We start from the raw sequence: 13,277 nt of genomic DNA, 5'->3' as shown, positions 1-13,277 counted from the left end.
TTTTCCAGAGCTCAGTGACTAGTGTGTGGCGGGGGTGACCTCTGTGTGCCTGACTGGGGTGGCCAGTGTGCGTGGCAGCAGGGAGTGGCCACTGTGTGCAGTGGAATGGCTGTAGGTGCTTGCTAGATTACGAAGATGAACCCATGAAATTGTTAGGGCACAACCATGTCAGGCCTGTAGCTGCTGAGCCCTTCCAAAAAACACTCCCCCTGTCCCAGCGCCTCTGATGAGATGTCATTTCTGCGGATTCGGCTGCGTCCGCTGGTGCAGCCACTCGATCAGCACAGAGCACGTTGCTGAAGTACATTCCATTGTGTGACGCCTTTCTCTTTCAGAGGAAGAAAACAAATCTGCTCTCCAAGTCAGAAAGAGAGGCGGAGGCTGCCAACTGGGGCTCTTACATTAGCTTTCTGAAAAGATTTATGTGACACCCTACGAGCGCGGTGCGTTGTTGTGTCTTTATTAGGAAAGAACAGGTGTAAGCTGAGAGCGGAGGTGAGTCTGTTGCAGCAGGGTGGGAGCCTGCGGTGTCGAGGGAAGCTTTTGCTGAAGATGGGCGGCTAACGATTGGATCTGACAGGTGATTCAATAGCCCTGTCTCGGATACAGCCCTGTCCCGTCAGCTGCGTATAGAAAACCTCTGCGTGTGTAACGGATGCTTCTCCTCCTCCCTCGGATCAGAGTTTTCCGAAGAGCGTGCGGTCAGTCCCGGAGGGAAGGTGCCATCTGCAGACCCCAGGAAGGGGACGTGTGAAGACGGAGGATGGCGGGCTTTTGGGTGGCTCAGGGTAAGGAGGGGAGGAAGAGTCTAATATCCTGTTATCGTGCTGCTGTCGGGTGGTGGTGGTGGGGGGGGGGCCCTGCTGGTGACCACATGTGCGAACGCAGGACCAGCGCCACACTGGCTCCACTCGCGCACGCGCTGGCTGAAATCGTTGCGCACCCGAGGGGGAGCTGGCGTCTGGGGGTGGCTTACCCCTGCGATGCTGTGACCCAGGACCAGGATGCTCAGTGTCGCTGAGTGTCGACCCCGTCGGTGTGTTTTGGCCTTTGGTTTCTTTTCTAGCTGGGCACCCTCCCGAAACTCCTTGCGGGGCGTCCTGTCACAGCAGGGGTTTGTACAGGAGGGCCGGCAGGGGGGTCCCAGACGGGGGTCCCTCCTCGTCCTCTTTGCGTGACGCGTGGAGCTCATGCCCCCCCCCTCTTCCTCTTACCGTCTCCCCCTGCGAGCTTCCTGGAGGGCTCAGGGTGCGACCGGGCCGGTGCAGAACCCCTTCAGGAGCCACACCTCGGGGAGTCCTGGTCCGAGACCCGATCCGGTGAGGCCCGGGCTTCAGGGCTCCCCCGGCGCTGTGAGCGAGCACACACACACACGTGCGCGCGCGTGCGTGCGTGTGTAGCGTTGTTTTTTTTCCTGCAGCCTGATCTTCAAGTGATTGTTGTGAAATCCTGAGAGCTTTGCTTGTGTGGCCTGGAGGAAGAGAGAATGAATGTGAGGACATGTGAGGAGAAAATGTGAGGAGAAAAGGCAGCCCGTGTGTGTGTGTGTGTGTGTGTGTGTGTGTGTGTGTGTGTGTGGATATGAGTGTGTGTGCATGTGGTAGTGTTTGTGAGTTTTTGTGCATCTGTGTGCATGTGGTAGTAGGAGTGTATGAGTGTTTGTACAGGTGTTTGTGAATTTTTGAGCATGTATGTGCATAAGCATTTGCACATGTGAGTATTTGTGCATGTGTGCACTTCTGTTTGTGCATTTTGTAGTACGTGTGTGCGTATGTGTGTGCATGTGGTAGTGTGTATGAGCGTTTGTGCACGAGTGTTGGTGCATGTTTGTGTGCGTCTCTATGCATGTGGCAGTGTGTACAGTATGTGTGTTTGTGCATGTATGCTTGTGAATGTGCATGAATTTGTGCGCGTGTGCAGTACGTGTTTTATTGTTCTACTTCTAACCCCAGATTAAACAGATCAGCCTTGGCCTGTGCCTAGCTCTGGGGCTGCAGCTTTCCATCTGGCAGGGCTAGAAATCAAACCGTTAATATCTGACAAACATGTCCAGCATTCAGGAGCTCCGTGCCAAAGGTTTTATTGATGAGTTGCCAAAGTTAAAAAAATAAACAGTTTCATTATTATCGTATTGGATAGGAGCTGGGTTCCCCTTTGAAAGGAAAAAATGAAACAGTTAGTCATTTATTGCAGATCCGGCCTGGTACTGGTGCCAAGGCCCGGAGAGCCTTAGTACTGGCCTGTGCAGAACTGTCCCAGCGGGTCCTTGTGTTTCCGATAAAGCAGTACCGAATGACAAAGCAGATGAAGAGCAGGGACTGATTTTTTTCCAACAGAAAAATGGGACAAAAGCACGTCTCCCTTCGTGCAGCTGCTGCGTGCTCCAGCATTACAGGAAAGCAGGTTTTTGTAATCCGGAAAGAAAACAAATCGCCGGGCTTCTTTTGCGAACCCTGTCCCGGGTCCGTCGGACTGTTTTGCTCGAGGTGCAGAAATACCAGAAATAAAAACACAAGAACGCAAGAAGAGTTGCACATGAGAGCAGGCAATTCAGCCTGTTAGATCCTTTTGATAGTAGCGAATTGATCCCAGGATCCCATTGAGCCATTTCGTGCAAGAAGCCAGGATATCAGCTTCGACAGCATGATGGGGTGCCTTGTTTCACACTCCTACAGCTCTTTGTGTAAATAACTGTCTCCTGTTCTCAGTTTTCAATGATCTTCTGTGCAGTTTCCACGTGTGCCCTCTGGTTCTTTGTCACTGATAGTCCTGAAGCTTGACTCCGTCAGAGCCTTTGAGGGTTTGGGGTGCTTGATTCTGCACAGCCTCTTCAAAAAGACTGAGTTCTTTTAACCTGTCAGAGTAGGACATTCCTTTAAACCCCAGATTCCTTGACATTTCCCTTTGAGATGTGGAAATCCAGAATCAGCGTTCTAATTCCGAAAGCTTACTTCTCATCGTTCCTAGATTGGCCTCCAGGATTCAGACTGTAATTCTTCTTTCTGGCCCTGAAGTAAACTTCCCATCTAAAGCTTCAGGAAGAAGCCTCCGAATGCAGGCCAGAGCTCGGGGACTGGAGTCACGGGGCTTAAATGGTTCGGGGGCGACCCCTTGCACACACGGCTGACCCGGGCCAGAGTCTGTCTCCTGGTGGAGATATGGCTGAGCCCCAGAACGGCAGGGAGCTCCACGGCAGGATCGAGGCGCTGCGCAAACACGATTGCACGGCCTGTGAAAGGGCTGGATGCAGAGCTCTAGCCATGATGGGAAAATCCTGGAACTTGTATTCAGGTGTGTTTCCTCCGTCATTGTGCCTGTGCTCAGACTTCCACCGATTTCACCGAGAATGATCACGAGCAAGAGCAGGCCACCATCGAGATAAAAGAGAGAACAAAGACATCTCAGCCCTTGTCATTTCCATCTTCCTCGGGGCGTGTTTTCGCCATGCTGTTATAACTTATTCGGGTGATGTCTTTCCTCTGGAGTGCCTGATCCTGGCTGTGTCCCTGCATGCAGCGGGGCGTGTTACTCAGGCTAGGTGAGGGAAATGCCTTGCCCAGGTTTAGAGCCGTATTTTCCAAACCCCCAGGATCTGGGCCCAGGACCTCCCGAAGACAAGCCCAGAGACTGAGCCTCTACCCTGCAGCGCTGCTTCTCTTCAGTAGCCGAATTCTCGACCAGCACGCTGCCTAATCCGTTCGGAGGCTCCCAACTCCAGCTCGGCGCGGAGGACATTCCAGGAAAAGGGAAGCGGGCCGGAGAGACCCCTGCGGGCCCAGCGTTAATGATCGGACCATGTGTCGCGCACATCTGCTTTAGCCATGAGCCGCGTGGGCGCGGGGCTGCAGCCGGTGGTCCGCCCCTCTTCAGGAAGCGCGGCTCGTGTCTAGTTTTTCAAGTGAGAAAAACGCGTGGGTCCCGATCAGATGTCAGTCTGGGCACCCAGTGGCCGTTGGGGTTTAGTCAGTCCTTGAGCGCTAGATGGCAGGTCATCCTTGACCGAGCGGTTCGTTAACTAACCGGTTACTGGTTTCAACGAGGTGGTGCATGTGTTGGTTAGTAGATGGGTTTCCTGGTTGTGCTAAACAGAGTGACGGGTTAACTGGAACAGACCATACTACTGTGTGGTTTAACTGTATAACATGCTGGATGAAGAGCACTGCACCTCCAACACAGTCCTCCTCTGTCCTGGTGTTACAGGGCCTGCAGCTCCTTGGGCTCCTGGTACTACAGTGGACATGGTATTACCTGGGTCATGAAACCCAGGAACGCGGGAACTTTAAAACCAGAAACCTTCTGCAGAAGTAGTTCAGGCAGGTGGCTGTGTCAGCACGCGGAGGCTGCAAAGGAACAAGGTAAAGGTTTATTCCTGCAGAAAAGAGAAGAACGTTTTGGCTGCGGAGCCTTCTTCAGGTGTGAGAAAGACAGGGAAGTCAGCAGAGATTATATAGCATGGGAGAACAAAAACCAGGAGAGGGGAGGTGGGAGTAGGGGGAGGCAGAGTGGGCACTCAGGACACTCCTGGTTTTTGTTCTGCAGACGTTTGTATTCAGCCTGGTGAGGGGGGGTGTTGGTTTGAAATGAAAGTGGGGAGGCTGATCATGTTTCTGGCAGAAAGAGAAAATTTCACTTCTCATAAATCGTGTGTGTGTATGGTTGGCGGGGCGTGGCAAGATCAATGTCTCCTTCCCCGCATCAAAGACACCTGAAGGAATGAGAAGAAGGTGATCAAAAATGAGCTGTCAACGCTTTGAGGAAAAGCCATGATACCGTGGGGCGATTACTCTCCGGAATCTGGGAAGGATTAGGATCAAAGTGGAGGGAAGAAAGGGGTTGGGCGCAGGGGCCTGAGTTGGGATGGGGCAGGGGGGGTGGGGGGGTAAGATCTTGGGGTTCGCTGGGTGTGCAGAGCAAGCAAACTCACGATCTTGGGCCAGGTGTCCCCGTGGGAAGTGGAAATAGGGGGTGGGGGCTGAGGTCTCTCTTCTCCTGGGTGTCCCGTGTCTGGGATTTTGCAGGGTTAGCGGAGAAAGCTTTATTTCAGATAAAAGGGCACTTTAATCTCGGGCCCCGGCAGAGATCATAAAACTCACATCTGGGCTCGCAGGTGTTGCGGAGCTGAAGGCATCTGTGGGGTCAGGGCTGTGGCTCGTGGGTGCCGGCCTCCTTCAGAGACGTGGGGCTGCGAGATCCAGCTGAACAGAACTGTAGTGAGTGTTGTTCTCCGTGCAAGGTCAGTGAAGATTATCCATTTTATTATGAATAACAAAATCTTGCCCTCCCGCAGTAAGATTGTACCAGGAATTAGGCCATATTGAGGAGAGAGAATGGAGTACTACTGTGCAAACGTCATTCATGTTACAGTGCAATAAAATATCCAGGGAGAATCACAGAATAACATCCTAACAGCTTCTGTGCTCCTCCCACGTCTGCTGGAACTAAGGCTGCACATCACTGACAAGAGCAGCAGTTCCTCTTCGGGTTGTGCACTCGGATTTGGGCAGAGGACTCCAATTTGTGCCTTTTTAATGTGAAATGCATCTTGTCTGCTTTTGTTTCAAACTGTCGGCTTTGCTATTGCAGACGTTTTTGCAGGCTATGGTCACTGAGCCCCCTGGTGCGAGGGGTCAGGAATCTGAGCGTGTGAGCAGACACAGCAGTACGGTCGTTTGAATTTTAGGGTAGCGTTTGCACAGCGCCTGTAGGTTTTGCCATTAGTCCGGATGTGTGGGAGATCGAGTGAGATACGACTTGGCAGTGTCCCCCAAACGGTCCGTCCCTCCTCTGTGCCGGCTGTAGATCAAGAAGGTTGACAACATCTCAAGCACAAAGTGCTATGACTGCAGTGGAGGCTCTGTGCAGCACAGCACAGCACTGTTAGCTGGCACCGGTAATGTGTGTCTGCACACAGTGGCTCACAGAGCCTGTTCAAGACGGGGACTGGAACCGATGTCCGTTTCTGTGGCCGTTTTTCCTCTGAGGTCCCAAAGATTTGTTCACCGCTTGGCGACCTCATCAGAGTTTGAGGTGGAGAAATGCCTGACATCCTGTTTGTCCTTGATATCTGCTTGCAGAGGCAGTTCTGAGCCCTAAAGTCCTGAGTCTATCTAGCTGTGTGTAAAGAAACATTCATCTCTCTGAGGTCAGAATTAAAAGCAGTACCATTCATGTGGGGTGTGAATATTAATGATCCTGTCGTCCAGTCACAAGAACACTGCAGGAATATGCCCTCATCAGTCACATGTATCACCCTTTACAACAGGGGCGTCTGGCCTGCCTGTGTCTCTTCTCCCATTTCAGGGTCGCAGGGAAGCCAGAGCCTATCCTGACAAGCAACAGGCACAAGGTGGGGTACACCCTGGATGGGACCCCAGTCCATCACTGGATACACACAAACTCCCTCACAGAGTCACACCAGGGCCCATTTTCCAAGAAGCCAGTTAAGCTACCAACAGAGCTCCTGGTGGAAACCCACACGAATATGGGGGGGGGGATATGCGGACTCCACACAGACAGCACCCCAGGTCCAGAATTGAACTCAGGGCCCCGGCGCTGCAAGGCAGCAATGCTGACCCCTGAGCCAGCTCTGCCACCCTCAATCAGACATAGAAAGGATTTTTTCTATATAAGGCCTTTTGCGTCTGATGACTGAAGCAGCGTACTTCTGTACAAATACTGTTACTTTTAAACCACCTGACGAAGGCTCACCTGTGACCCCTGAAGGCACACGAGCAGAATTGTGTTTTTTCGTTTGAAACCCAGGAATGCACCTGGTTGCTCTTCTCTGGGCTGATTCCAGAGTAGCCCTATCTTTTCTAGAACGTGTTGACAAACATTGGACACAGTATTCTAATTAAGGCCCGACTAGGGTACTATGCAATTTTCACCCCGTGTCTGGGAGCTGAAAGTGGACACCGGTACGCCACTGTCTCTGTCGAACCTGCACCTGCTGCTCTGTCTTCTCCCTTTTCCCATGAGCAGGTGTCTTCATTCTCCCCCCCCGTCCCCGGCTCCAGCTTCTTCAAAAGCACGAGGAGACATCGGGAGAGGCAGGGAAGTGTCCGAGTCTTGGCAGGGCCTCGACAGTTATTGCCGTGTGCAATTAAACAGAAGAAATTATTATGACTGCTCTAATCTCCCAGGTTGGGAACCTCCGGTCTCCCAAGGCCATGCCGTGTAAACTCTCTTATCTGAACTCTCCGCCACAAACCCAAACGAGTTTCATCTTTTCCATGTCTCCGGGTTTGACCACCGCAGGTCCGGACCTTCCCTGGATTTTGGAGCACAGAGCTGCGGAGCGTGTGAGTGGCAGTGATCGTGCTGCGCTGTCAGCGATCAGCAAGCACGGCTCCTTGTGGGGAAGATCTGCTCTCCTGCCCGGGCAGACAGGGCTCTCTCCTCGGGGAACGGACTGGTCGGATTGGTGAGCGGGCTGCGCCGCGCTCTCGGTCTCGGTGACCTTGGGAGGGGTTGGCGTGAGAGTGGGGCGTGGCGGGGAGGGGGGGCGCCCTCACACGGGGGTCTCTGATAACAACCCGGAGGGGGGAGGACGGCGCCCAGGCGCGTTGGAGCAAAGCCTCGAGGCTCGGAATGTGTTTACGAACGGCGGGCGGCAAAGTCTTCTCATCACGATGACCTTTCTTTTAGAACGACAGAAAAAAACAAGCGGCTCTTTCCCACGGCTTGGGAAAAGGGCCTGAGGGGTCGCGGCCCGGGAATAGGGGAGCAGTGCCGAGAAGGAGCTGGAGCTCGTGGGGCTGAGGCGCAGGGAGCAGACAAGCCACCAGCTCTTGTGGGAAACGCTCACAACCCTCCCTCCTCCGCCCCTCGCAGCTCGGAAAACACGCTGCTTCCGCCCAGAGTTTCCCGGGGGGAGGGGGGAGACGTCCCGCCAGGAGTCCAGCGGAGTCGCGGAGATGGACGGGTTCGCTCTTTCGCCCTGGAGCGGAGCCGCGGGCGCCGGAGTTACCGGGAGGAGGCTGTAAATAACATGCCTTGGGAAGGATGTCAATGGCGCCCTTTCTGCCAGCCACTAATGCACCTCTCCACCCCCACACACACACACAGCGCCAGGACGGCCCAGTCAGTCCTTTCCAAGAGAGCGGCCGGCTCTGACAGGGAGCCCCAGCCCATAGCTGTCCGTCAGCTCCGGTCCGTCGAGCTTCTGGCGTCGCGCGGTACCTCGCGGCAGTCACGCGGGGAGCTCCGCCCCGGACGCCAAGAGCGCCGTCGGCCCCGGCGGCAGATCCTCGCGGCTGTTTCCCTCCTCCGGGTGGAGTGAGCGAGAGGGGGGGGCAGGGTGGGGGTGTGGCCAACGTGGAGAGGGGCGGAGTCTGTGGGCGGGGCATAGGTAAGGCACAAAGGTACAGGACAGGTGGGCAGGTACAGGAAGGAGGGGTAGGTGGGGACAGTAGAGAGGGGTAGGTAGGGGTAGGGCCCGTTATTGGGGTGCAGACAGTAGAGGGGTAGGTTGGTGGGGATGGTGGTAGGGCTGAGTAGAGGTAAAGCAGATATAGGGGGGACAGTGGTGGGGGTGGTAGGGAGAGGCAATAACACAAGAGCAAAAGGAGAAGGAGGCAGTGTGAGAAAACAAGAGAACCAAGGAGAGGCTGAAAGGGTTTAGGGTTAGAGGTGGCAAGACAGGGGACAGAAGACCTCGATTTATAGAGTTATAAGCTTCCTCCCTCTCTGAGTTATGGCCCGAGTGAGTGATCCAGTAAATGAAGCCTCTTGGATGGTACAAGCCTGGGAACAAAGGCTGGTTTTCCCCCTCCCGCACAACGAACCCTTTGTGACTCGGAGAGATCTGCACTCCGCTGCACTCTTCTCTGAACACATCTGCACACTGCTGACTATGCGCAAGGACCAAATGTCAAGTGCATCCCCTTCACTGCTGCTGCCTCCTGAGACCAGCCCTGGATGGGCTGGGAAGAGCCTTGGCAGTCCCATTAAGGGGTGATGGGGGTGTAATTGGTTTGGGTGGCGGGGGGGAAGGTTTTGTCATTGATCCTCTCCAGCCCCGAGGGCGCAGCTGCAATTCCGGGACAGCCATTAACGCCGGGGACCTTTGATGGCCCTGAGATACAACAGCCTGGCTTTAAAGTCAATAGGGCTACAGAGGGAATTAGTGCTGGAATGCAAACCTTAACATCACAGCAGATTATGGGCCTTTTGTGACAGCATGTTGGAGCTGTCCCACTGCAGGCGGGACTGTACGGCTGCGAGCGGGAAGGGGATGGCATGTGAGCATTCCCACCGCCTTTGTTCCCGTGTTTTTCCCAAAGGGATCAAAGGCGGCATGCTTCACCAGGGCTACTCCTCGGTGCTGGGCCGAGAAATGTTCACATCCCATGTTAGTAGAAAAAGAAAATTAATCTCCGTATAATTCACGAGAGAAGGGCGCTCCGAAACACATGCAACCTGCTTGCCGTGATAAACTCCGGCACCTGTTACGAAGGCTCTGAAATAAACGGGCTCAAACGAAGGAGCAGACTTCGTTTTGTGTTGTGCATGGCAATATTGGTGTTTCAGGCCACGGCGTGAAGCAGGATCGGACCTGCAGCACGGGCGTTCTTGGTTCCCATCGCTCTGTGCAGGGGGAATAAGAGACAACGCTGAAGGCGTGTTCTGGAATCGGGCTGGGGGAGGCTTTGGGATTGATTGTGCTGTGCTGAGAGCAGGCCAACTCCATTTCTTCCTTTTTGCTGGTTCCTTATCTGTAAATGGAAAAGATGTAAATCAAACTGTATATCAAACTGTAAATCAGTTTGCGTGAACATGAGTACCCCAGCACACGCACGCACGCACGCACGCACTCACACACCCCAGAGATCTGTGGCCTGTACAGTACTTCTTTAAAGCGCGCCCCTAACTGGTTGCTCACCGGCAGGGGGAGGGCGTGGCGGCTCTGGTGTGTTTGAGCAGCGCAGCGCATTCGGGTTTTCTTCTGTGGCCCAGGTATCAGGCGCAGAGTGAAAGCCGTGCATGTGGAAAGTGGCTTCAGGACCTGAGTTAAACTAAAACTTCAACCCACCTGCCAGCTGTATGTTCCAGATATCTGATGTCCAGTATCGCTTTTCCATTGCATTGAGGGGAACTTACTGCCCGTCACACTTCATTCTTCATTGCCCATGGTACTTCTGGGCTTTACAGCGCATTACTCTGATTTGACCATGGTATCCGTGGGCTTTACTGCACTTTACTCTGCATTGACCATGATATTGCTGGGCTTTACTGCACTTTACTCTGATTTGTCCTTGATATCCGTGGGCTTTGCTGCGCCAAGTGTGGTTTGACCATGATTTAACTTTGCTTTGTTACACTTTACTCTGATTTGACCACAGCAGGCCCAGGCCTCAGCTGGCACCCAGCTGACTGGCAGAGAGTACAGCTCTGTTCCCACACCAGTGTAGCCTGTGTAATCACTGTGGACTCTGGTGTGAAGCAATTAGTCCCGGTCATGTTTTTTGTTATCTCTAATTTGTCCAAGTGGCGTGCCTGCATTTTTCTGTAATGTAACTTTCTGAACTGGTAGTGTTATAATTAAAAAAAATTACAAGTGCTTTTCCTAAACTATTTTTATGCTAATCAGCGGCAAGAGTGGGCTTTGTTTCTTTGCGAGGGCTCTTCTGTGTGTTTGTTTCCCTGCACTGCACAGAGCGCAAGAGAAAAAAAAATGCGGAAGTAAGCTGACAGATATGCCCCATTAGGGAGGGCAACATTCTGATAGCAACAATGCAGCGACCCAGGGAGGTTTCAGCAGGACAAAGGGACTTTGTGCATATTCAGCGCCCACCTCCGTTCGTGTACATCCCTGGCTTCTGTGCTCATGCTTCTCTTTCATACCCTTGTTGATTCTCTATTCACCAGGGGACGTCAAAGCAGTTTTGGGATGAAGTGAATCGGTCAGTTCTCCTGCCCAGCTGTACGCAGACAAACACAAGCAGGCTCGTGAAGTCCAAGAGCTGCACACAGACATGCTACACATTGCAATTCCTGGGGTGTTTTTTTAGCATCTCCTATTGGCTCCTGTTTGATTTTTATGTGAGCTGAAATTAAATTCCACCACACGCATGCACACCCAAAACACATGGGAGAACACACAATGTGCACACACACACGCACACAGACACACGCACACACGAGAGGAGAGGCAGTCGACACAACAGCCTGGAGACTTCCTTCTTGCTCTCCGTGGGACAGTAACTCTACGAGCTCATTATCATCGTTAGAGGCGGGCTTGATTTATGAGGTGAAGGTGCTTGTTTATGTATCACCATGGTTAGGAAGTTAGCACTGCCCCTCCAGCCCTGCCCTGTGTCACAGGTCTGTTTACCACTGATCCCAGCGTCCTGCAAACACAGGTGTTGCAGCTGGCGAAGTGCTTGGGGATGAGGTCGGAGTTCAGGCAGTGTGCTGGGCTGTCTGGTGTGCGTCCCAGGAAGTGAGAGCTGAAAAGCCAGGTCTATAGAACTTCATGCAAAAAGTAGTAAACGGTGTATTCAAATGCACAACCCCCTGCAGTTAATTTTAAAGTTGATGTGGCCTGTCGCTTTGGAAGAAAAAAAGGCCTGTGTGTTCTTCTAATGGATGGCCCAGTGCGTTTTAAATCCCTTTAGGTTACTTATATACAGTATGAAGACAAAAGCTGGAGCAAAGATTGTTCAGGGCTGCTGGACCTCAGGGAGCAGCTCAGAGAGGCCGGATCCTCCTCTTCAGTCAGGTGAAGGTGTGGCTGGTGGAAAGACACACTTGCCCAAAGGAAAGGGTGCTCTGTGTGAACCCCAGGGCCAGCCGTGGGGCAATAGGGGGCCAAGCCAGGGGAAACTGGAGGAGGGGTAAGAGAGACAAGAGCAGTGTCTTCTAGGGAGCAGCAGGCTTGTCACACCTGCGCTCCTGTCGGCCCTGCGGTCACCGGAGTCGGTCTGCGGACCGCAGCCCAGGGATCTGACTGACGGCCTGCTCCGGCCAGGCTCGGGGTAGGGGGCGGTCAGACAAAACCGCACGTCTGCCTACAGCAGGACGCCCCCTCGACGAGCTCGGAGGGGAGGGGAGGGGATGGTGGGGCGCGTGTATTACTGTCGGGGCCCCGGTATTCCTGTTTGAAGGGCAGCGGTCGGTCCCGGAGAAAGACCACCTGCTCGTTGGATCGCTCACTGTAATAGCCCTGTCTTCCGCCGGACCGGACCTGCTGGGCTCCCGCCGGCTCCTGCTCTTCCAGGCCTGCAGTAGAGCCGGAGAGCCTGGGCAGTGAAGGGTTAAAGGAAAGAAGCGGAGAGCCGAGCGAGCGGGAGAGAGAGAGAGAGAGAGGTTTCACCTCTGGAGAGGGAGGGGCTGCCAGGGAGGCAGAGAGCGGCCGTGCTTTACAGTTGCCAGAGCAGATCTGTCCGCCTCCAGGCTCGTCTCACACTTCTCCGGGACTGTGAGTCCGAAGGCACGGCCCGCCACCCCGAGCCGGCTGTCCCAGAAGTGTGCCCGAGGGCTCGGATCCTTCTCATGAGCCGTAGCGGCGTGGAGGAGGGGAGGGGAGGGGGGGGCCCTTCCGCACGGCTTTTCGGGCGCCTCTGAAAGGGGTTCTTGAAAGTGGTCAGTTTCTTCTCTTACCTTTTGGGGGCAAGCTGCCCCTCACCACCACCTCCCATCCGAAAGCAATTTGGAAAAGCAAGCAAGCCGCTGGACTGCGAGAGCCGGCGCTGGGCAGAATCCTGTGCCACCTGCCAACGGGGAGTTGAGCGGCACGCCGAAGAGGACACAGGTAGGACAGGGTCTCTCCTCTCTCTCTCTTTCTGTCCTTTCCCTCTGGGTTACAGCTTTGCCGTGACCTCTGTGACCCGTCAGCCAGCTGGTGCCTGGCCAACGCCAACCGGCGTCGGGGTCATTCCATACCAGCGTTGGTGCGATGCCGGCCGGTGTGGGTTCGACGCCGGCTGGTGTCGGGGTGTCAGATGCCAGTGTGAGGTTGATGCTTGTTGGTGTTGGTTTGGTGCCTGCTGGCATCGGGGTGATGCTGATTGGCTGTGGGGGAGAGGCCTGCCAGCTGTGCCAGAGGTGCACCTGCTGGAGTGCGCTGTGTAGCAGCTCTTCTGTGTGCAGGTGACTCTGAGCTCTCTAGGTCATGAGGAAGGTCCTGGAATCCATTCGGGAGGTTTGGCCAGTCTATGAGGAATCTTGACCCAGAGGGGGATCTCTTCAGATAGAACCCCCTCTGTATCAGAGCCCCGATCTTTGCTCTCCATCTGTCCCTGTCTGAAAGCTTTCATCACGGACACAGAACTCTC

General features: G+C 54.2%; 1 protein-coding gene and 1 long non-coding RNA gene across 2 annotated transcripts in view; both read left to right on the top strand.

The window, feature by feature from the left end:
- Nucleotides 1-257: 257 nt before the first annotated feature.
- Nucleotides 258-7,453, top strand: LOC107077463 (uncharacterized). The gene is made up of 3 exons (XR_011189322.1): nucleotides 258-580; nucleotides 682-788; nucleotides 7,258-7,453. It is a non-coding gene; the product is annotated as an uncharacterized lncRNA (long non-coding RNA).
- A 4,401-nt stretch (nucleotides 7,454-11,854) lies between these two features.
- The window catches only part of sema3b (sema domain, immunoglobulin domain (Ig), short basic domain, secreted, (semaphorin) 3B), a 41,784-nt gene continuing 40,361 nt past the window's right edge, over nucleotides 11,855-13,277 (top strand). Inside the window, exon 1 of the mRNA XM_069189551.1 lies at nucleotides 11,855-12,754. The gene's annotated coding sequence lies outside the window, so the exon portion shown is untranslated. The remainder of the gene's footprint in view (nucleotides 12,755-13,277) is intronic.

This window comes from Lepisosteus oculatus, chromosome 4 (genome assembly GCF_040954835.1).
Source record: "Lepisosteus oculatus isolate fLepOcu1 chromosome 4, fLepOcu1.hap2, whole genome shotgun sequence".
Classification (NCBI taxonomy): Eukaryota; Metazoa; Chordata; class Actinopteri; order Semionotiformes; family Lepisosteidae; genus Lepisosteus; species Lepisosteus oculatus.
The sequence above is the reverse complement of the archived record's forward strand: the minus strand, read 5'-3'. Positions and strand labels throughout refer to the sequence as shown.